Source organism: Balaenoptera acutorostrata, chromosome 11 (genome assembly GCF_949987535.1).
Source record: "Balaenoptera acutorostrata chromosome 11, mBalAcu1.1, whole genome shotgun sequence".
In the NCBI taxonomy this organism is placed as follows: Eukaryota; Metazoa; Chordata; class Mammalia; order Artiodactyla; family Balaenopteridae; genus Balaenoptera; species Balaenoptera acutorostrata.
Window position 1 is genome coordinate 18,681,996 of NC_080074.1, and position 24,765 is coordinate 18,706,760.

The 24,765-nt window shown below is 44.3% G+C and overlaps 1 long non-coding RNA gene across 2 annotated transcripts; it reads left to right on the forward strand.

The window, feature by feature from the left end:
- The first annotated feature begins 1,813 nt into the window (after positions 1-1,813).
- LOC103013934 (uncharacterized) lies at positions 1,814-18,820 on the forward strand. Of its 2 annotated transcripts, none has more exons than XR_449629.2 (4): positions 1,814-2,336; positions 13,669-13,816; positions 14,369-14,517; positions 18,724-18,820. It is a non-coding gene; the product is annotated as an uncharacterized LOC103013934 (long non-coding RNA). The 2 variants fall into 2 exon arrangements; XR_449630.2 differs by having other exon boundaries at positions 13,669-13,806.
- The last annotated feature ends 5,945 nt before the right edge of the window (positions 18,821-24,765 follow it).

The window sequence follows — 24,765 nt, forward strand, 5'->3', positions numbered from 1 at the left end:
ACCTTGCTATAAATGCTTATTATTTCCAGGAGGTTTTTTGTTTATTTTTTTGGATTTTCTACATAGACTATCATGTCATTTGTGAAGAAAGACTGTTTTATTTCTTCCTTCCCTATCTATATCTATATCTATATCTATATCTATATCTTTTATTTCCTTTTCCTGTATTATTGCACTAGCTAGGACTCCCAGGATGATGTTGAAGAGGAGAGGTTAGAGGTGTCATACTAACCTCGGCTTTTCACTAGCATCACTCTAGTGAGCCCTAGCCACCATCCCCTCTCCCTTGGCCTGTTGTAACAGCCTCTGAACTGGTCTTCCTACTTTCATTTTTGTTCTTACAAAGTCCATTGTCTGCATAGTAGCCAAGATGAATTTTTAAGAATGTAAACCAGATCATGTCACTTTGCAGATTAAGACAACTCCACTGGTCTGCTATTGCACTTATACTAAAATCTAAACTCCTCAGTTTAGCCTACAATGCCATATACAATCTGGCCCCTGCATGCCTGGGTAGCATCGTTTTGTAAGACCCTGGCCTTCTTTCTGTCCTTCAAGTACATTCTGCCTTTGGGCCTTGGCACCAACTGTTCCTGCTGCCAGGAATGTTCTTCCCACTCATTGTAGTACTGGTTCTTTCTGGTTATTTAGATCTCGCTGCAGTGTCACCCTCTCAGCGTGACCTCCCAATCTAACGTTGTACTTAGTCATTCTCTGTTATGTTAACATGTTTTAATTCTTTTCATAGCTTTTACTGCTACCAGACTTTGTCTTGTTTCTTTTTTTAATTGTCTATCTCTGCTCCCCTCTCCCCTGCCTCCGACCCTCCCAGCTGCTGGAATATAAGCTCCTTGAGAGCAGGGCTCTACCTCTCGTGTTCACTGCTGTATCCCTGGTGTTCACTGCTGTATCCCCAGTGCCTGGAGCAACACCAGGCATGGTGTGGGTGCTGAATGGCCCCTTAGTGATGAACACCATCCATCCCAACCTGAGCTCTTGACAGGAGTCTGGACTTAGTAACCCTCTTGGAATGTGCGGAAGTCCCACTTCTAGACAGAATCCTGGCCCTTAGCTTTGTGTCCACACTGCCCTTTTCTGCCTGTTCTGAGCAGCCACTTCTGGTTCTTAGGGTCTCGCATCACTTAGCTCCACCCCTCAGTTCTTTTACCCACCTCAGGCCCCTTTGCTCAGACAGCCACTGCAGACAAATGTCTTGGACTCTGGCCCTCAGCACTCTCTCTCCCCTGGCTCTGTTTAGTTTTTGCTCCCCAACCCAAGGCACCATAGCTATGGTTCAGAGGCTCCTGGCAGCCTCCCTGATGCTGAGGGCTGCACCCTCGTCTGCTGTGCTTGGTGTTCAGAGCCTGGAATGCTGCCTGACACATTGGTGTTCACTGAACATTTATTCCGTGCATGAATGGGGATCCACAGAAAAGTTGGCAGGAAGAAAGCAAGAGGGTAGCCAAGGTCTGGGTTGCCTACAGTTTGTCCAAAGGAACAGATGAGGAATAAGAATATGTTTGTGTCAGACACATTAGGCACAACAGTTTGAAATGTAACAAATGGACAAATGTAGAAGTTTAGATACTGGAATGTTTGGAAAGAGAAATTCTGAAAATGATGACTTCGTGGTACCATGTATTTAATTGAGTCTTCAAGTTCAAAAATTCTGTATATTTTCATTTGTATATGATAAGGTATAACTGCACACACACACACACACACACACACACACACACACACACACACACACACACAGAGGTATGCTCCCTATTTTGTTCTTTTAACATTTTGTTCTTTCTGCTAAAGCTAGTAATTCAAGACAGTTGCAACAGAGGGCAGAATTGTATAAGAAATTTAAACGTCTTTTATTTCTTGCCTGAAAATCACTCCCAAATACAAATGACAACAATATATGGATTGAGCTAGAGAAATACTCTTTTTTGACTCTCTGGTTTTCAAAATTTACATATGAGGATTAGTTAAAGGCCTTGACTTTCATTTTTCATGTGGTAGTTTAAGATACTTGGTAATATATGTAAACCTTAATAAAAGCAAAGTGCTGATCCTTTGAGAGAGAAACAGTGAAATATAGAAAATGTATTTACTATTTAACTTGTATCAAGATTAAGTGGTAAGCACTCTTTGTTCCTTTCCAAATATGCTTTAGGATTATTTACTTTTCTTTCCATTCTAGTGCTGGAATGCAGACTTTTTGAGGTTACTGCCACTGACAAATGCCGATTATGTTCTTTATTGCGAGATTTCTGAAGCTTCTGGGCAAGACCAATGAAGCAGAAGAGTTATTCTTGAGTGTTGAGAACATGTTAGTGCAGGTAAATTGGGAAATAATTTTTTAAATCCTTCAAACGTTATTCAATTTGTGTTAGGTATTTTCAGATATCATTTACCTTTGTTTGTTTATAATTTAGTCCACAAATAGAGAAACTAATGAATAATGAATAATAAATAATTATTACTTATGTTCATCAGTGAGGAAGCTTTGATTTTAATCTGTGTCCCAAACTGTATATTAGTGACAACAACCAGTAAATAGATGGGAGTCACGACTGAATGAATGAATACCAATAGGTGTCATTTTGGAGGGAAGACAGGAATGTTCATAAAACAAAATGGGAACGAGAGTAGTGGGTTGAAATAAACTAATAAAATACTGGTTAAAGAGTTGGTTATAATTTTCTTTTTTTCTACATCTTTATTAGAGTATAATTGCTTCACAATGCTGTGTTAGTTTCTGTTGTACAACAAAGTGAATCAGCTGTACGTATACTTATATCCCCATATCCCCTCCCTCTTGAGCCTCCCTCCCACCCTCCCTATCCCACCCCTCTAGGTGGTTATAATTTTCATAAAGATGTTGGGGAAGGTTGATTGATTATCTTGTCCCTCTATTGATTTACTTTTCCTGAAATAGAAACGTTTGGGCTTGTTGAATACAATGAAACTCACTCATGACATATAACTGTAACTATTCTTTAACTGTCCTTTAAAAAATTATAAATTTTTACTGATTGTAGTATTTTATGGACCAAGGGTAGTGTAACCCAAGACAAAGCTATTTTTGTTTCAAAACAAAGGCCTTCAAATGTTCATAAAGCTCTATCTCTGCTCCATCAACATACATCTTTCTAGAGGGAATTCTATCTAAAGAGATTTATAAGACTCAAGATCTGCAAGTCCCTTTATTGCAGAGGCCATGCTTGTTTACCAATTTTTGTATGTACCATGGTGTATTACAACCTCTGGGTGCTTAGTAAATGTGACAAATGAATCAATGAATCAATTTGAATTTGCCAGTACTTTGTGTCCTTAGAAGGTAGTGTGGAGTAGTGCATCAGCCTGGGCTGTTTGCAGACTGACCCAGATTTAAAGTGCTTTGGCACTTCCTGCTGTGCGACTTTGGCAAAAATTTGAACCTCTGACTGAGACTTCTCATTGTTGAGGGTTCTAAGATCTGCCTCATGGGGCTGTGAATAGGGTGAAGTGAGCAGGAGCTCAAAGCACTTCAAACAATGCGTGGCTCACAGTGAGATCTTAAGCTGTTTTGTTATTACCATCCGTGGGTTAAAAAGTAACTGAGGCCTAGGTAAGAGATAATAAGAGTTTGATTTAAGCTCTTTTGACCACTCTTGCATTTTCAGAGAGTAGAGTCCAGTGATTCTCTGATATCTTATTTTGATTATGGAATGTCCCCCTGCACCAAATACTTTTTTCCCCACGAGGTCCAGATTTTCATCACTGACATGTGTCTTTCTGGAAAGCACCAATTATTTTATTAGGTCATCACTGAGTGCCTGATTTCAGCCATTCGCTCAGTCGACCACTCATTCATTCATCCATTCATTTGTTCATTCATCCACTCCCTCATTCACTTAGTCATTCCCTCATTCATTCACTCATTCACTGACTCATTCACTCATTCATTCATTCATTAACTTACTCATTCAGTCATCTATTCACTCAGCCATTCACTCAACCATTCACTCGTTCACTCACTGAGTCACTCACTCATTCATTCACTCAGTCCTCCACTCGGCTAACATTCCCTGAGGGCCTTGCCCAGCCTGAGCTCTGTGCTGGGAGTTGGGGTGATAGCAGTAGGCAAGGCAGGCACAGTTTCTGCCCTCATGGAGCTCCCAGTCACTGCCAGCATCTCCAAGTGTGATGAAGCGTAACCTGTGGCGTAGGTGGGGTGAAGGGAGAAGGTGGCTGCATGGGAAGCACGACGAAGCTGAGACGTTCAGAGAGGATTTCCCACTTCAAAGCACTCCTTCCAGAGGCATCAGTCTTATGATTTTATTCTCAAAATATTTTTGCAACAGTTCTTTGGGATTAGCCATCATGGAGACTATCAGAATAATTTTTTTAGGCTCTGAAGTCCCTTCCCAAAGAGAAGTTCTAAAACGATTTTGGGCAATAACCACTTCTTTGAAATATGTACTGAACATTCTTGAGGGGAAAGAGCTTATTATTTGTGCTATATACATTCTGTGCCAAACCACTTTTGTAATTTCTTCAGATTAGGTTATTTTAAAGTTTTGGTGCAGAGGTTTTCAACTGGGAGGCAATTTTGTTTGTCAAGGACCATTTGGCGATGTTGGAGACCTTTTGGTTGTCACAGCTTGGCGGGGGGGCTTGCTAACGGCATCTAGTGGGTAGAGGCCAGGGATGCTCTAAACATCCTACACGACACAGGCCAGCCCTGCCGCCCCCCATGTCAAAGTATTAGAAGGCACAGAAGTCAATAGTGCTGAGGCTGGGAAACCCTGATTTATAGCAGCAAGTATGCTTGTTAAGAAAGTAAGTCTCATGACTCTCCCCCTAGTCCTTCACAGTAGGTGCATCAGGCTGCAGGAAAACCAAAGGATACTTTTGTGAAGGGGCCTCTGTTTATGCATCAGAGGCTCACTTGTTAAGAAAACGTGCAGGGCTTCCCTGGTGGCGCAGTGGTTGAGAATCTGCCTGCTAATGCAGGAAACACGGGTTCGAGCCCTGGTCTGGGAAGATCCCACATGCCGTGGAGCAACTAGGCCCGTGAGCCACAACTACTGAGCCTGCGCGTCTGGAGCCTGTGCTCCGCAACAAGAGAGGCCACAATAGTGAGAGGCCCGCGCACCGCGATGAAGAGTGGCCCCCACTTGCCACAACTGGAGAAAGCCCTAGCACAGAAACGAAGACCCAACATAGCAATCAATCAATCAATCAATAAAGAAATCTTAAAAAAAAAAAAAAAAAATTGCTTAAAAAAAAAAAAAAAAAAAAAAAACGTGCAGAGCAGCGCTTTGGAGATAGGCTGGTCTGGGTTGGACACCCTTGTTCTCCTACTGGCTAGCCACGTGAGCTTGGGGGATTGATTTAACCTCACTGAGCCTCAGTTTCCCTGCTTGTAGTAGAGAAGTAATAATCCCTATTTCCTAGGGTTTCTGCACATATCCACTGAGGTTATGCAGTTTAAGAGCTTTGCTGGGTCAGGGCTCCACGGGTGGTGGCCAGTACAGACCGTGACCTAAGAATGCTTCACAATCACTGGGCATATCAACAAATGTTTACTGAATACCCAGGAAGCACAGAACTCAATTCTTGGATCGTGGGGTCTCTGCCCTCAAGAAGCAGATGGCCTGGAGCAAGAGGGGAATAAAAGACATGTCTTCATCAAGAGGATACTGACACCATATGGCTGCATCTGACACGCCGATTAGTATTCCTGGCAATGTGGGCAGTGAGATTCAAGGGTCAAAGGACCACTGGGGGCTGGTGGTAGATTGGGAGCTGTCATCCTCCCTGCGACAGGGGATTCTGCCTGACTCAGACTGACTGGAAACGTGGCCATGACATGGGGAGAAATCAAGGAAACCCAGAGGATTTGAGTCTGATGATGGACGTGGGGAAATTCAAAGAGGAGCCTGGATTTGGAGAGAGGATGATGAATTTTTAACATTTAAACTGCTGAGTTTGCAGTTCAGGAAAAATACCCAAGGGGAGTATCCAGCCAGCTGGGGAAACATAGGATTAGAAGTCTGGAAAGAGACTGGAGAGACACCTACATACATGTGAATGCTAAAACCATGAGGAAACAAGATCTCTGAATGACAGTAGGAATTGGTTATTGGAAAATTACTTATCCTTAAAAGGAGGAAAGAGAAAAAACCTGTACAGGAGTGAGAGATTGGAAGAGAATAAGGATATCCTAGTTTCCCCAAATCAAAGAGGGAGTGGCTAACAGCATCAACTGCTCCTTAGAGGCCTGGGCAAATGAGGACTGAAAGAAGGCCCCTGGGTCTGGTGAAGGTCAGTGGTAACCCCTGAGATGGAAGGGGGTATATGTGGGAGGAGGCAAATTGCAGGGCTTTAAGAGGTGAGTGTGTGATAATGAAATGGGGAAGCACATGTGTTAATACCTGTTTGAGAAGTGTGTCAGTAAAAGGAGAAAGATGAAAAGTCAAGATAGTACCAGGTTCAAGTTAGGTTTCATCCAGGATTTATGTGTTTGTGTGGAGCAGGAAACGAGCCAGGGAGAGAGGTGGATTGGAGATGCTGGTGGGGACTCTGTGAGGAACACAGGACTTCGCGAGCTTGGGAAGGGGCAGGTCCTTGGTAAGGAGGTTGGGCATCCCTTCCTCTGGCATAGGCAGGAAGGAAGAAGATAGGTGAAAACACTGCTAATTTGAAATTTAAAAGAAAAGGGTAAGTGAGGTATACCAGAGACTATAATTTCCCAATATCTAGTCCCCCTTTTGTAGTAAGTAATGTCCCCACCCCCCTCCTGGACTGTTTGGAAAGAAGACTACATTTCCCAGCTTCCCTTGAAGCTAGATATGAGCACATGCCTAAGTTTTGGCTGATGGGATGTAAATGGAGGTGCTATGGATAACTTCTGAGAAGTTTCCATGAAGTGAAGGGTGTGTCCTCCCTCTCCTCTTTCCTCCTTCCTGCTGTTTGGATTGTGGCTGTGATGGCTGGTGATGCAACAGCCATTTTAGACCAAGAGGTGTCCTTGGGAATGGAGGTCAGGCAAGGTCAAACAGTGAGATAAGAGGAACTGTGTCTCTGACACTGTGGTGTGTCTATAGCCCTGGGTCATCCACTTTCTGACTTTCGCATGAGAGAGAAATCAAGCCACTGTTAGTCTGGGTTTTCTGTTAATTGCAGCCAATCGTGATTCTAACCAATATCCGAGGGCAATCTTTCAGAGTAGGTTTGATCTCAGTAAAGTCAGCATGCAGGCCATCTTGAAGTGGAGGATGGGAAGTGTGAGCACTAGGGCTGAGACCTAGGATAGCTGCCGAGAAGGGGGCACTTTGGAAGATACCCGTGAGGGAGTGTAAAAGACTGTGGGTCCAGGGATTCCACACCACAACCAGCTGCCTCCAGCGCTGAGGTCAGTATCTCAGAGTAGGTGTAACCTGTTTACAAGACACTTATTGGAAAGCTCCGGGTCAAGCCGTAGAAGGTCACTTTCAGTAGGTGCAGGAGAGCAGAAAGAATTCCCGTCAGGGAGCCAGGCTCAGTCAGTCCTGTCCCGGGCTAACATTTCGGTACAGCATAAAGTATTCCATAACCAGTGATGGTGGTAATACTGACCATTTGAATAGGGCTTTATTAGTTACCAAACATATTCATATATAGTCTTGTTAGTATTAAGTTTTCTGAAATGAGATATTAATAATAACTCATTATTATTTAAATAACTAACTCTCATTTAAAAGAGTATAACCAACTAGTGTATTCTTATGCATTGATAAGGTTTTGATAGAGGAGTGATTTAAGGTAATGAAGTTTAAGTACCCCTGAAATAAACATGCTAAACCAGGAAAGGGAATTGAAATTCTAAGCAAAAGTGTATCGAAGGTAAAGTTAGCAGATCTCTGGTCACACTTGAATGCAAGGTCCACATAGACAGCGTTTTTAGGTGTTCGTTTGGATTTTAGATAATACCTCCTCTGGGAGCTTTAACAGCTGCAAGACATCACCATGTTATTCTTACCTTCAAAAATTTTCATTACCATTGACTAATAACCTGTGAAAATATTTTCCAAAATTTATTTTTGGTTTGCAGTGTCTCCCCATAAATGTTACGCTATAACGCTCATTTTATAAGTATTTAGAATTCCGCAAGAAATGCTGTAAAGCATGCAATCTTTTGCAAGTTCATTATGAAATGAGCCTTTCTTGGGCGGGTGTCTGGTGGCTGTGTCCCCTCAGGACTGTGTTCTCTTTCATTTTGTATAGAGTTGGTCCATGACAGGAATGCTTCCCAAAGTACAGAATGCCATCAGGGAACTCTATCTGGAAATAGGGATGACTCAGGAAGGAAGGCTTCCTGTATTTCCAGAAAGCGTGGTCCAACCTGATGGAATTTTCATCCAGCAACTTAAAAGACAACCAGGACTTAGTGAAGCAGAAAGGTAGGGTGGGCACGTGCAGGGGGCATAAACCCTTGTGGTCCAGAGTCAGACTCCTGGGCTCCTCCCGCCTGTGAAGAAAGGGAAACGGGCGTGTGTGCTTTGCTTGCTTGATTTTCTGTTGGGCTGCTGGGCGTGTGAGGGTTGACCATGAGCACTCCTCCTGTGACAGATCACCCTTTTAGAACGTGGAAGGCTGTTGTGATGCACCTCACACTGCTTTGAATAGTAAGAGGGCCACTCAGAGCTCGACTGTGAAGCCTGCCTTTCTGGGTTCAAATCCCACCTCTCCACTTACTGGTTCTTTGCTTTTTATTTATTTATTTTAAAAATTTATTTACTTATGTATTAATTGTTTTAATTTTAATTTAATTTTTATTTTTTTGGCTCTTTGCTTTTAGACACAAGACTTAGCCTTTCTGGGTCGCAGTTGTCATATTTGTAAAAATATAGGAATAAAAATAGCACCTACATTGCATGGTCATTGTGAGACTAAAAGCATTCCAGGGAGACCGTAAAGCACACAGAATGGTGCGTGACACATGGTCAAGTACTCATTCATGGTAGCTCGTTTCTTTATTCTCCGGTATTTGATGCCCGACGCCGCTATGGTACCACTAATAGAACAAAGAACGTTCAGTGAATGCAGATCCTGAGCATTTTTGACTCACTGACTTGCAGTCAGACTAAACATAATGTCTAGACTTATGTCGTATTTAAACGGCTGTGTCAATTATCTTACGTTGTATAAGAAAGCACCCCAGAACTCAACAGATTAAAACCAACAGCCAACAAAGAATCATACTCTTTCTGAGCTACAATCCTACTCTTTTTGAACTATAAGCAAAAGATCATCTAGTCCAACGGCTGCCTTATACAGATGAGTATGAATACGAAGGAACTTTTCTATGACAGGTTAACTCATGGGTGTGCAGAGCTCAGTCTTTAGGACAGAGAGACCTGGGTCTCTACCACTTACTAGCTGCATGGTCATGACCCATGGCAACATAATGCCACTCCCTGTACCTCGGTTTGTTTCCTTAACTCTAAAATGCTAATGGTTTTCACCTCATATTATTGTTGCAAGGAACAAAAAAAAAATGGATGTAGAGTACCTAGTTTAGAATAAATACTCAATCACATGCAAAAAAAAATAATAAAATAAAACCAACAGCGACTTATTATTGCCCACGTCTGTGGGCCACCAAGGGGATCCCCCTGGACCAGGGTAGGCTCAGCAGATCTGGGCTGGGCTCATGCAAACATCTGTGATCAGCTGGCAGGGCCAGTGGGGCTGGCTGGTCTCAGAGGACTTCACTCAGATGTCTGGTGGTTGTCTGGCTGGGTGACAGGGTTCTGGTCACGTGCTCCTCATCCTTCGGGAAGACAGCCCAGGCCTGCTCACCTAGTGGCTTGCACAATTCCGAGAGGGAGAGCACAAGTTTACGCCTAGGCTCAGAACTGGCATGACACCCCCTCTGCTGCATGTGATTAGTCACAGCAAGTCATCAGGCTTTATTCCATGGCAGAGAAAGAGACTCTGGTGCAGAGTGACATTGCAAAGGGGAGTTGGGTACAGGTTGGCATGGAGAATCACAGCTGTTTTTACAGTCTACTGTAAGATCAAAGGTCACCTTGGGCAAGCTACTTACCCTCTCTGCATTTCACCTGTAAATCCACTTTATTTTTTTTAGTATTAGTTGTTTTTTTTTTTGTTTGTTTTTTTATACTTCAGGTTCTTATTAGTCATCAATTTTATACACATCAGTGTATACATGTCAATCCCAATCGCCCAATTCAGCACACCACCATCCCCACCCCACCGTGGTTTTTCCCCCTTGGTGTCCATGTGTTTGTTCTCTACATGTGTGTCTCAAGTTCTGCCCTGCAAACCGGTTCATCTGTACCATTTTTCTAGGTTCCACATACATGCGTTAATATACAATATTTGTTTTTCTCTTTCTGACTTGCTTCACTCTGTATGACAGTCTCTATATCCATCCATGTCTCAACAAATGACTCAATTTCGTTCTTTTTTATGGCTGAGTAATATTCCATTGTATATATGTACCACCTCTTCTTTATCCATTCATCTGTCGATGGGCATTTAGGTTGCTTCCATGACCTGGCTATTGTAAATAGTGCTGCAATGAACATTGGGGTGCATGTGTCTTTTTGAATTATGGTTTTCTCTGGGTACGTGCCCAGTAGTGGGATTGCTGGGTCATATGGTAGTTCTATTTTTAGTTCTTTAAGGAACCTCCATACTGTTCTCCATAGTGGCTGTATCAATTTACATTCCCACCAACAGTGCAAGAGGGTTCCCTTTTCTCCACACCCTCTCCAGCATTTGTTGTTTGTAGATTTTCTGATGATGCCCATTCTAACTGGTGTGAGGTGATACCTCATTGTAGTTTTGATTTGCATTTCTCTAATAATTAGTGATGTTGAGCAGCTTTTCATGTGCTTCTTGGCCATCTGTATGTCTTCTTTGGAGAAATGTCTATTTAGGTCTTCTGCCCATTTTTGGATTGGGTTGTTTGTTTCTTTAATATTGAGCTGCATGAGCTGTTTATATATTTTGGAGTGTAAATCCACTTTTACAGTAACAGTTATCATTCGTTTCATGTTTACAATGTACAAGGCACTTGATGCTCACAAGCTCTTTTACCTTCAAATATACCTCACGTGGTATATATAGTTACCCCACTTTACAGATGAAGAAACTGAAGGTCAGAGAGATGAAATCAACTACGTCAGCTCCCACAGCTAGCACCTCTGGAGCTGGGGGTCCAAGCTAGGCCTCTCTGACCCTAAAGCCTGTCCGCATTACTCCTTGCTATGTGGCATCTCTTCTAGCATTGGCATTTATAAAGCTCTAATCCTCCATACATACAGGCTAGCTTCTAAGTCATCCTAATGTAGGCAGGGCTGGTCATGGACATGCTGGGACCTTGGTGAGCAGAGGAAACCAGTGTGGGAACCAGGGACGCTTCTGTGGGTTCTGGGACTGGCCTTCTAGAGCCAGCCGGGCTGTCCAAAGCATAGAGTTCCAAGGATTTCGGCAGACCTTGGCCTGGTATAGACAAGTGTGGTTCTCCAAGGGGGCGAAAACAGCAGGTGGGGTGGGCTCCTGGTGACCAGGAATGCTCAGAGGTAGATCAGTGTCATTAGCAGCAGCTTTGATGGGAGTGCACTGTACTTCCGGTCTCTTGACGAGGGTCAGGTGGGGATTCAGGGTCTAGGCAAGCAGATAAAGGGGGAGGGGAGGGGATTCCAGCCTGACCAGGGCTCACACATTCAAAAACTCTTTACTGAGCACCTGTCGTGCACCAGGCACTGTGCTGAGTCCAGCAGCTTGAACAGGACAGAGTCACCAACGCTGCCCCCTAAAGGAGGTGACACATGACACACAAGGGAGCAGACACATGCAGTAATTACAGGCTGTACTAAATGCAGTGAGAGACACAAACAAGAGATGGAGGTAGAGCGTGAGCAGGGGGAGGGACCACCTGTGAAAGGGTGGTCAAGGGGCCTCTCCAGGAGGGGACATTGAAGCTGAGACGTGACAGACTGCAGGAGCAACATGTGGTGGGGATGGGGGCGTTCCTGGCAGAGGGAACATCGTGTGCAGAGCGCTGAGGTGGGAGAGGGCTCGGCTTGTCCTAGCGATGAAAAGAGGCCTTTGTGACCTGCTGTGTGTGTGGCACAAGGAACTATATTCACTGTCTTGTAACAACAAACATATAATGGAAAGGAATCTGAACAAGTACACACATGTATATATATATGTATATAATTGAATCACTTTGCTGTACACCAGAAACTAACACAACATTGTAAATCAGCTATACTTAAATAAGAAAATTAAAAAAAAAAGAAGAAGCCTTTGTGAACAAAGGACAGGAGGCAGCTGGGCTCACATCCTTCAGGGCCTCGGGCCCCAGGAAACATTTGGATTTTATTATCAGTGCGAGGGAAAGCCTTTCAGGAGTTAGGCTGGGGATGACATCGCCTGATTTCTGTTTTGAGGTCACGTTTGCTGCTGTATGGAGAATGGATTATGTGCTGGCTAAGAGGGGGCATAGGGAGACCAGGTACTTGGCTGCCTTGCCCTGGTGTGCAGGTGCACGGCCTGAGGCCCTGGAGTGGGCACTGGCCAGTGAATGGGGTGCTGTTGATGATGGGAAAGATGCTTTTTGATAATTTAATGGTAATCCTTTATAATTAATACTAAATTCCTTAGCACAGGGAGTTAAATCTGCTTTGTTTACTGCTAGCAATGCTCTAGTAACACCTTCTTGAAATATAATTATGGTTTTTATCCCTTTCCATAACAAAGTATGGCTTAGAAAACCGTAAAACTGTCTACTTTTAGAAGTCTATTATTGTTAGAATATCTAACTCTCAATAACTAGCAAAATTTAGGCCTTTGCAAAGGGTACATTCCCAAGGCAGTGTGTATCTAGGTACAGCCCATTACTTATTAATTAGGTTTATGGGGTTATTCACGTGTTTCTTGTTGTAAGGCTGTACCATTTTTTATAGCTACTTTATTTATTTATTTATTTATTTTTGGCTGTGTTGGGTCTTCGGTTCGTGCGAGGGCTTTCTCTGGTTACGGCAAGTGGGGGCCACTCTTCATCGCGGTGCGCGGGCCTTTCACTATCGCGGTGCGCGGGCCTTTCACTATCGCGGCCCCTCCCGTTGCGGGGCACAGGCTCCAGACGCGCAGGCTCAGTAGTTGTGGCTCACGGGCCCAGCTGCTCCGTGGCATGTGGGATCTTCCCAGACCAGGGCTCGAACCCGTGTCCCCTGCATTAGCAGGCAGATTCTCAACCACTGCGCCACCAGGGAAGCCCCAAGGCTGTACCATTTTATTGTTTCTTGTTGCAAGGCTGTACCGGCTTGCCTTCTCTAGGACTTGGTTACCATGGTGACGGCTGGTTTCACTACGTTCATATTCTCACTCTGTTTCTGACCTGTTCATTTGCAAAACGGACTTGGATTTGGTTTCAATCTATTGCCTCAGCTCCTCAGCCCTATAACTTCTGCACACACACAAATTCGTTGTAGAAAAACCAACTCCATGCAATGTAGGTCAGTAATTGATTTATTAAGACAAAACCCAGCTGTTGGCAGCGAGGAAGAAATGATATTAAATACTCTGCCTAGTGACATCTTAACTCTTCTGTGGAAAAAAGCCTTGAGCCTCATCTTCTTTGCCAAAATTTATTCCCTGCAGGCAGAGTGCTGAACAACCTGGCGAAGTCAGCATCTAAGGAGTACTTAAAAGAAAATCATATTCTGCAGTGTGCTACTGAAATGTCCAGCTTACTGTACAGCAACACCTGTGACCAGGCTACCATGAAATACGCTGAAGGTGTTCTGATGTAAACGCGTGTTTTTGCTTGAAAATGTTTTATTTTCTGTACTAGCTGTTATTGTTATGATTAATATACTTAACCCGTACTCGCTAATCCATTTCCCAACTAACTGATTGGGTTAAGAAAGGCTGAATTGTAACATTTCCATCCTCTGATTCAGTGGTTCTCAACCGGGGGCAGGCTTGCACCCCATGGGGCCTTTGGCAATGTCTGGAGGCGCGTTAGCTTGTCATGACTGGGGGTGTCATTATTGGCAACTAGTGGGTACAGGCCAGGGGAGATGGCAAACATTATAAGGACCCTTCGCAACAAACTATCCGGCCCCAAATGTCCATAGTGCTGCGGTTGAGAGTAGTGCCCTAGTTTCTTATAAAGATGTACACACATCTTATCAATCACTTTGAAAGTCTCAAGCCTCTGCTAATATAAACTGCTCTGCTGTTTTGTATGGTCCTATATAGAATAAAGGACGTTTATGAGCATTATTTTTGGTGACACAATGAAGGTAGCCAACATGTATCGTGCCCAGTAAGTCACGCACATGCATTTTATTTTCAGATCTGCTGCCAGAAACGCTTCTCTTGCAAAAATGAAATTTCAAGATTGCTTAAATATCAGGAGAAGTTTGGTGAGAAAAACACCCTAGTTGGAGAAATTATGGAATTTTTAGCGGATTTACTGTTTTTCCCACTGAGACATAGTGAAAGGTAAGTTTTTACAAAATGTTTCAAGTAGTGTGTCTCCTTTCCCCACACCCAGTCCCCCCAAAAAACCCCACTAGTGGCAGGGAGGTCAGGGGTCACTCATCGGGGCGTCTCACTTCTTTGGTCCCAGCCTTGTGCAGAGAGACTCACCGTGCCTGAGAGTTCTGCCCTGATCTGTTTGTCAGGACACTGACCATGATATATTTGAAAGGAGCTCCTAGCCCACAAACCGTGTAGAGGTTTTGGCAGGAGGAAAAGTAAAAAGGAAGACAATGCCATCGTGGGCATCTCCCAGCATCACCCCGGGCCTTGTGAGGAAGATGTATGTATTGTACTTCAGGCCTCTGTGGACTGTGTCTCCGGTACCACACCCCACTGGTCTGTCTTCTGCAAGACCTAGGCCAGAGCCTGCAGTGCCTCAGAACGCACTTTCCTGCCACCCCTCCTCGCCGGGGAAGACCTCTCACTCTCTTGCCACGTGTGGGGCTTTCCTGGGCTCTCCATACAAGGCGTTGCTAAAGCTGTTAAAGAAAAAAGTATTTGTGACACTTGTTAAAGAAAGACTTGTTAAGGCAGACTTTATTCAGGCCCTTCGTGATAGGTGTAGGGACCCCTCTGCAGCGGGGTTCTGCAGCGGCAGAGACAGATTGGACTCACCTCCGAATACACGGAAAAGCAGCGGGGTGTGCGGGGTCAGTAGACGGAAAGTTACTAAGACGAAACATCAGGGGTACGGATGGGGGTGGATTCTGGCTAAACAGACGTAACAGGATTCTTGCTAAAGGCAGGCCAGGGTGATCAGACGTCACCTGGGGGATGGTGGCGGTGAGGAATCTGCGTAGATACGGACGGTGATCAGATATCAAGGATGGCTAAACTGACCGAGCAGGGTTCTCGCTGGGTGGACAATGCAGACATGAACAGCGAAGTCCAAAAGTTGGGGCCGAGTTGAAAATTGCTCGAAAGAGCCTGAGTAGAGTTTGGTCAGGAGAGACTGTCAGCGTCTGTGTTTAAAAGAGGGGTTGTAGGTATTACCGTCCGGATCTAATCTGTGTTAGGATTTGCCAAGCTCGACCACTTCTTCCTTTGCCAGGTTGGTATGAGAGAAAGTTCTTTGTGAGTCCACAGAGAGTCAGTCCACCACACCCTTCCTTTGGCCCAGCCTACACCCTTGCACAGCCAGTTCAGCTGGTTGAAGGGCCAGGGACGCTCTCGGTGAAATTGTAAAGTTGTGAGGTTTTGTTTTTGTAGCTCCTCCCTCTCCCTTCCCTGTTCGCCGTCCTGCCTTTCACTTTTCCCTTTCCACCATCCTTGAGAGAATTTTCCTCTCACCAGGGAGGTGACCTCTTCTGGCTTTTGCTCCCAAGAAGAATGTGATGTGAGTCATCTCTAATGCTGAACTGCAGATCAGTGTTAACCCTTTCGAAGAATATTTACCTTGAAAAGAGCAGCCCCAGTAAAGGAGTTTCTAAGGGTAAAGTTACCAGTGCTCTGTAGTAGTGCTGAGATGTTGGGCTCTGGGGTCCGATTGCCTGGATTCAAATTTTGTTTCTGCTGCTTGGTAACAGTGAGAACCTGGGCGCATACTTAACATGTTGGTGTCTCATTTGTTTCCTCGTTGGTAAAATGAGAGTGGTGATAGTGTGTTCCTTGTAGGATGACGGTGAGAACTGAGAGATCTTCTATGTAAAGTGCTTGGAAGAACGCCTGGCGCACTGAATTGATAAATTGAGTTCTTAGTATTATTATTTTGCTCCCCAGCAGGGAATTTTTGAGGCCCTTGACGCTACATAAGCCTACTTTTGTTCCTCTTAAGGTCAGCACTGTGAGCAGAGAACAGGACTTTCTTTAGAGAAGCGAAAAGCTTGACAGTAAAACCATTGCCTCGTAAAAGAGAAATCTAAACACGTAGCTTACTGACTGAGTCATCGCTACATCCTGGGCTGCCCACCATAAATCCAGGGCTGGCAGCATGTCTGACTCATCAGACACTTAACACTGCTGCCGTTCAACGTGCCTGGCCTCTGTGTCAGAGGAGCTGACCGTACTTGGCAGTCTTCTTCCCAAACCTCATTGTCAACAGTCAGCCTTCCGAAACGACCGAGAAGCCTTTATTCTTATTGAAGGTTGTCCTTAGGTGACCACATCTTCCACATTGGTTAAGACTGGGAGATTTTTTTTTTTTAAACATCTTTATTGAAGTATAATTGCCTTACAATGGTGTGTTAGCTTCTGCTTTATAACAAAGTGAATCAGTTATACATATACAATATGTTCCCATTTCTCTTCCCTCTTGCATCTCCCTCCCTCGCACCCTCCCCATCCCACCCCTCTAGGTGGTCACAAAGCACCGAGCTGATCTCCCTGTGCTATGCGGCTGCTTCCCACTAGCTATCTATTTTACATTTGGTAGTGTATATATGTCCATGACACTCTCTTACCCTGTCACATCTCACCCCACCCCCTCCCCATATCCTCAAGTCCATTCTCTGGTAGGTCTGTAAGACTGGGAGATTTTTGCTGTGCCACTCAACTCACCTCTCAACCATGTGGAGATCCTTTGTCTTGGTGGCCAGGGGCCCTCAAGACAGCTCTCATGCACTAGGGAAATGATCAGAGGGTCCTAAGGGGCCTTGGAGAGTGGGGATAGGTAGGGATGGATTCATGAGGTCAGATTACAAAATTAAAAGTAACCCTCCCCCAACTCCCCCCCTCCCCTCCCCGCCCCCAGGACAGAGAAGAATGAGCAAACTGGCTCAAGAGGAACAGGGATATGTTCTCAGTGAAATCAGTGAATGTCATCACTCTTTCTCTCAACTTTGTATCCATTCATCAGCAGCTGTCCTTTCATCAGTGTCCCCTCCACAGACAAGTGTCTCAGCTGCCTCACTTCCCGTTGATGTCGTTCGCCTCTCCCTCCACCCAACTCCGTTTCGCCTCCTCCCATGAACATAATCAGGGACTTCCTTGTTGTGTCTCTTTGCACTTTGATCTCGTTGGTCGTCTGCTGCTGGAGTTTTTGACAGCATCCATTGCTCCCTTCCTGAAATACGCTCTCCTGGTTTCTGAGCTACCCACCCTCATGGCCGTCTTCTCTGATGATGCCTTCTCGGTTTCTTTCGTGGGTTTCCTCTTTCTCTTCCCGACTCTCGTCCAGATGGTGGTGCTCTTGGGTTCAGTTCTTGGACTCTACATGTGTCAGCCGAGGTGCCGCAACCTCGCCCGTGCCCAGGGCTTCAGCCAGCATTCCCTAAGGCGGTGGGTTCTCGTCTCCATCTCCTTCTCAGACCTCCATCATCGGCTGCACACGTGTGCATCCATCTGCCTATTGGGCGTCTCCGTTTGGGTATCCAAAGTCTTCGGGCAGTTCAGAGTCAACATTCTCAAGCCTGAAAACATCCACCCCTCTCCCTGACAAAGTGCATCTTCTCCCATCTCACCCAGTACAGACACCATCTTAACGACACACTTTCGTGGTATTTATTATCAGTCACCATGCTAAACCCACTCCATACATTTTCTCATTTAATCCTCACAACAGCTCTGTTATCCTCATTTTGAACACGAGAAAACCGAGGTTTAGGAGATTAGAGTGCTTGACCAGCTTTCAAATGGTAAGGCCAGGATTAGCACCAGGGGCGTCTGATTGCAGAGCCTTGGTGCCTGACCACCGCATCATTACCAGGCACGCTTGACCTCAGAGCTCAAGCTCCTAACCTCATCACCCTACTGCACGTGCAGATGCCAGCGCTCCCAGCACCAGGACCACCACATTCCATGTGACGCCAAGACTTAACAGGTCTCCGGTCACATCTGTGGCCACTGCATTAGCTCAGACTCTTATCATTCTTCCTCTGGACCAGCTGGTCTCCCCTCCCATAGCCTCACCTGCTTCAGTTTATCCTCCGCACTTGCACCCAGGTGAATTTTCTAAAATGCAAGTTAGATCACATCACTGTCTTAATGAAAACTTCAATATTAAAGTCCAAAACCCCTAGGTTTGCACTCAGTGTCCTTCACAGGTGGTTGGTCCTCCGTTTCACCCTCCAATCTCTCCTCCTACCTCGGGAAATTCTCTGAGGGCAAGGGTTAGTCTTCCTCATTTCTGAACCCCAGCCCCAGTGCCAGCATTCTGTGAAGTTTGTTGGATAAATGGATGAATGCCATGCTTCTTGGATGCAAAGCTTTTATTAAATTTCTCTTTTCTAGATTCAAAGGAAGCAAGCAATTGAATATTATAAACAAGTGATAAAAATAAAGGAAAATGCAGGCACTCTGGCCAACTCCTTGCTCATCAGGAAGCAGGTGAGCATTAGCCTAAGTGATACCTTGTGTAAATTAGGTAATTGCTTTGATGTATTTCTGTTAGAAGCAGATGACTTTTCCCTCCGTCTCACCTGCATACTTTGCTTATTTTTTAAAAAGCCTTCATTTTTGAAGCAAGCAACTACTGTTCCACATACTTTCAACTTTTTTTTTTTTTTTTGCAGCTTATTTACCTTCCCTCATTAGGTAAGTGTCTTAGTCTGTTGCTATAATTAAACTGGGTGGGTTAAACAACAGAATTTTATTTCTCACAGTTCTGGAGCCTGGGAAGTCCAAGATCAAGGAGCCAGCAGATTTGGTCAGGGCCCATCTCCTGGTTCAAAGACAGCTGTTTTCTCACCATGTCCTCACATAGTGGAAGAAAGGGGCTGAGAGCTCTCTGGGGTCTCTTTTAGAAGGGGCACTAATCCCATTCATAAGGGCTCTATCTTCATGGCCTTATCACCTCTCAAAGGCCCCACCTCCTAATACCATCATCTCAGGGGTTAGGATTTCAACATAAGAATTTTAAGGGGGACATAAACATTCATACCACAACAGAAAGGTATCTTTTAAAAGTCCTTTCCATCCCATTTTTCATTCTTTTGTAGGCAAAGCACCGTGCCCAACCACACCCCCCTCCTGTCAGTGTAGGTTCCCTTCTTCCTTCCAGTTCTGTTTTAAGATGCTATTTCTATAGCAGTAGCCTTTTCATACTTATTCCTGTGTCGCTAAAGTAACACGTGACCAGAAATAACACGATGGGCGCACTTTTGATTTTACTCATGGGACTCAGTGCCTCAGATCTGGTGCAGAGATTTGAAGGCATTTTCTGATTAAAGATAAACATTTAAAACTTAAAACGAAAGTTAAAAAAATTGAAATGAAAAATTTGGCCCTTAAATCTTATCAGGAGGATTGGGGTTGGGTCTTTTGCCTCCTCTTGCTCCCTGTTGCTTCTGTTATACTGTTCTGTTTCCCTTCATGGGAGGAGTTCTGATTCTTCCTCTGCGTTTCTTCCACCAGAATGTTGATATTATTACCTGTGGTTTATAGTGACTGTTGAGTCTCTTCATCCCTGGTGCTAGATTGGTTAGGTGGAATTTACTGACATTTTAAGGGTGGTCCTCCAGGGTCACTGTTGAAGAACTCAGGGGCCTCTGAGAGAAAGGTCCTGCTTTCCAGGCTCTGCTATTGCCAGGGACCAGGGTAGCAGGACCTCACCTTTTACTGCCTCAGTACTTATTTGACTCAGTAGCCCATTAGCTTGTTCTGCAAATAGTTGCCACACATGAATTCTGTCATTTGCCTGGAGCATCTCTGCCAGACTTGGGAACTGAGGAGAATGAGAGTTGAATTGGAGGCAGCAAATAACGCTTGGATAGGAGGCTGGGGACAGGCCACGGCTGGAGGGTGGGGTAGGCATAGTCAGGGATGTGATTCCCACAGACAGCACTTGCCAACTTTTGTGCCTCCAGTGAGTGGGTTCAAATAGAGTGAGGGTTCAGTGAGGGTCAAACAGAGGCCTCTCAGCCCTTGGGCAGCTTTGTTTCTTTCTTTCAGTAGGCTACACTAGAAATCTCAGTTTCTATAAATGCTACAACTGGAAAAATTTTGAAACACTGTCAGGGCTCCTGACGTCTCATTGCCACAGGGCACAATCTACTTCAGCCTTAAAGAGTGGTTTTTAACCCCGGGCTGATTTTGACCCTCAGGACACAAAGTCTGGAGAAACTGGATTATCATGACTGGGGGTGGGGAGTGCACATTTAGTGGGTGGAGGCCTGGGAGGCTGCTGTACATCTCACAGTGCCCAGGACTGCCCCCCGACAATAAAACATTACCCAGCCCAAGATGTCAACAGCGCCAAGACTAGGAAACCCTGACCTAAATCAACCACTTCCCCAGCATGCATGCTCGTCATTCATCCATAGTACAGTCAAATGGGCTTGCTCTCAGCCTAGTCATGTGCTGACGAAAAAGGCTTAAAATACTTGATATCTGCAGGGAGAGAATATTTTCTGTTTTCACTGTACAGATTTAGGAGTATGTGTGTGTGTGTGTGTGTGTGTGTGTGTGTGTGTGCGCGTGTGCGTGTGTATGTGTGCGTGTGTGTACTTTTGTTTTCCAGTAAGGGTGTCCAGGCTGAGTAAAGATTTGTTTCTAAACAGAAATTGCAGATGCAAATCTAGAGAACATTTATGGGAAAGGAACTAGTTTTCCTGATCTGGTTGCTTTGCCTAATTTTTTGTTACTCGTTTTGGTGGCTTGTCTATGGTGAAAGTATAATATATTCATTTACTTTCCGATAAGAGAGTCTCTGGCAATCACAGTGTTTTGGTGACTTCTTAAATAATTCTTTATGATAGGTTTCCATTTTGCAGTCAATTTTCAACGTGGTTACGGTCAAGTATTTTTCTGTAAGGAGCACTTTCTTGTCATCATTTTTTTTCCCACCTGCTGGTGATTGAAGTTGATTCATTTCACATAAGGCCCGCTCCAGGCTCACAGGTACATCGTGTGTGGTTAAGTCAGCTGTCAGGGCAGGATTCTTGTGCTTTTGTTTCAGTCCCCGGTGGTGAGAGCTGATGGGTGTCTTCAGTACAGGAGGATGAGAGCCCTGGGAGGGAAAGGTAGACTAAGTTTACGGAGACCTTGGAATCAGTTGTTCTTTGACGTATTTTTAGTTTTCCTATGTAGGGGCAGAAAAACGTTTCTTCCATCTTCTTAGGGTCCCTGGCTGAGCCTGAAAATTAAATTGAAAAGGCAGACTTTCACCACCCTCATTCCACCTGACCCTGCAGGCAGAAATTTGAGAGGCTGACTTTGGTAAGAAATTTTATCTCCTGTGGCTTTTGTTAAGAAGCCCAGGATCTCTTAACAGCAGCTTCTGGACCAAGCAAGGAATACTAGACGATAGAATCCCACCTTTGTCACCAAAACTGTAGGGGAGAAAAAAATTTTTTCCTCTACCCTCCTAGGTTCTTCTGCTGGGGCCCTGTAAAATTAGCCTGAAAAAAGATTGATTAACAAGAGAAAAATCAAACAGAAGTTTACTCATGTGTGCATCACACTTACACACCTACTCAGGGATGAGCAATTCCAAGGGGTGGCTTGAACTTGGGGTCTATATACTAACTTAGCAGGGGAGAGGGAGGGGGAGAAAAGGCCCTCATGGAAAAGCACATGACTCTTTGGAAGGATATATAGGCCCTTAGGAGAATAGGTGATATGGTAGTTTGTGGCAGTGTCTGTCTGGGTGTGGTGCTGGCTTCCTGTCCCCTGCCCCCTGCCCCGGGGAGGGGGACTTATAACACTTGAGTCCTTTTGGGAGGCTCTGCTTTTAGGCACATAAGGGATCTCAGGAATCAAATGCCTCAGCTCGTAATAATTCTAATGTCAGTGTGGCCTACTTTGGGGTGGCATATCGTGATCCCCTTTATCTACCTTTAATGGAAAATGTCTATCTACATGGAGCGTGCCTGAGGAACTCATAAAATAAGAAGGAAGCCAGAACCACATGTAGCTGGGACTCATCATTAGTCATTTTTAAAGAAGTCTTGGGGCCTCTGTAGTAAAAGTGTTACTGAACGTTAGTCATCAAAGCGATCCTCTTTAAGGATTTTTGCACTGAGGGAAGAAAAGAACTATGGTGTATGATGCTTACACTGTATCTATTCAGTGAGGATTTAGTGCTTTATACATTGTAATGCATGACAGAATTATAAGGATGTGTTATCTTAACCTAACTAGTTTGTAGGTCTGGGGTGGTTTGGGAGATTCATTCACCCGGTTAAGATAAACAAGCCTCCTACTGCGCACCCTACCCCCCAACACTCAGCCTGAAGCTGCCCATGTGAGTGGCAGCCCAATCACCCAATCACAAGTCATTGCTTGCATCTGCCTTTGTGACTCTGGATTGGAGGCTCTTGTAAGAAACTTTCCTTTGTCTGAGTTTTTCTCCTTGTGGGGGCAGTTCCTCAGGTGCTCTGCAGGGGCTGCTTACTACTTTGAAATGGTCTCCTAGGTCCGCCAACATGAATTTTATGAATGCCGTATGGCCTGTATTTCAATCCAAATGACAATGTGTCTTGGTCTTTTCTAGATGCGGTAATAGACAGACAGATGGGATGGGACAGATGGGAACTCTGTCCCCTGTGCTCAAAGAACCATCCTACGTTTTGTATCTGGGGGATCCAAAAACAAATGAAGTTAATTTCTCCCTTCAAGCAAATTCTTGTTTTGTTAGGAGGCAAAACAAACCTATTATAAAATATATAACACATGAAAGATTTAAAGCACCGCCTGGTTGGAGGAGGCTGAACTGGGTTTTAGTTTTTGCCTGGCCATAATCAGTTATGTGACCTTTGCCAAGTCACAAGTGCTCTGGCCCAGGTCTGTCTCTGGGCTCCATCTGTAACTAAGGATATAGGGTTCTCTGAGGTTCTCTGCAGAGTTTCTCTTCCATGTTTACATTTAAGGGAGACAGTGATCGGTAGCGGGAGGTTTTCCAGGGAGAGCCTCTCGGGAGGAACGCCTGAGGGAGACGGAGGGTGTGAGCTGGCAGAGGACGAGGCCCGGCTAGGCAGGGGATCTGCATGAATGAGGGTAGGAAGGTAGGAATAAACAAAGACGTGGAGAAGACCACTTGGGAGCTGGCAGGGGGGCTATGAGAAAGGGTGGGATGGGAGGTGAAGACGTAAGAAAACAGGCAGTGGTGGGAGAATCGAGGCAGTGCACTGATTTGAAGGCAGTTCTGTCCACGGGCAAGTGGAGATTTAAGACTGAAGAAGGCTTGGGGGCGTTACCCTTTCATGGTCTTATTCTATTTAGGAGATTGTTTTGGAAACTCTTTAGAATTATTGAGAACTCAGCAAGGCTGTCTGAAGTCTGTCTACAATTTCAGAGTGAAGTGAATTCCCTGTGCATCCTGTGTAAATGAACGTCCACCCTCATTACTTCTTCACTCAGCTCTATTATCCTTCATAGCACATAGCACACTACCTAAAATTATGTATTTGTTTATTAGTTTTTTTGCCATTTAAAAAAATTGAAGTATAGTTGATTTACAATGTTTCAGGTATATAGCAAAGTGATTCAGTTATATAAATAAATAAATAAATATATATATATAAAATTTTCCATTATGGTTTATTACAAGATATTGAATATAGTTCCCTTTGCTATACAGTAATTCCTTGTTGTTTATCATCTATTTTATTAGTAGTTTGTATCCCAAACTCCTAATTTATCCCTCCCTCACCTTTCCCTTTTGGTAACCATAAGTTTGTTTTCTATGTCTCTGAGTCTGTTTCTGTAGTAAGTTCATTTGTATCATTTTTTTAGATTCCACGTATAAGTGATATCATGTGATGTTTGTCTTTCTCTGTCCTACTTGCTTCTCTTAGCTTGATAATCTCTAGGTTCATCCATGTTGCTGCAAATGGCATTATTTCATTCTTTTTTATGGCTGAGTAATATTCCTTTGTATACACGTACCACATCTTCTTTATCCATTCATCTGCTGACAGACATTTAGGTTGCTTCCATGTCTTGGCTATTATAAATAGTGCTGCTGTGAACATTGGGGTGCATGTATCTTTTTGAATCAGAGTTTTCATCTTTTCTGGATATATGGCCAGGAGTGGGATTGCCGGATCATATGATAAGTCTATTTTTAGTTTTTTAAGGAACCTCCATACTGTTTTCCATAGTGACTGCACCAATTTACATTACCACCAGCAATGTAGGAGGGTTCCTTTTTCTCTACACTCTCTCCAGCATTTATTATTTGTAGACTTTTGGATGTTGGCCATTCTGACCAGTGTGAGGTGATATCTCATTGTAGTTTTGCATTTCTCTAATACTTAGTGATGTTGAACATCTCTTCATGTGCCTATCGGCCATCTGTATGTCTTCTTTGGGGAAATGTCTATTTAGGTCTTA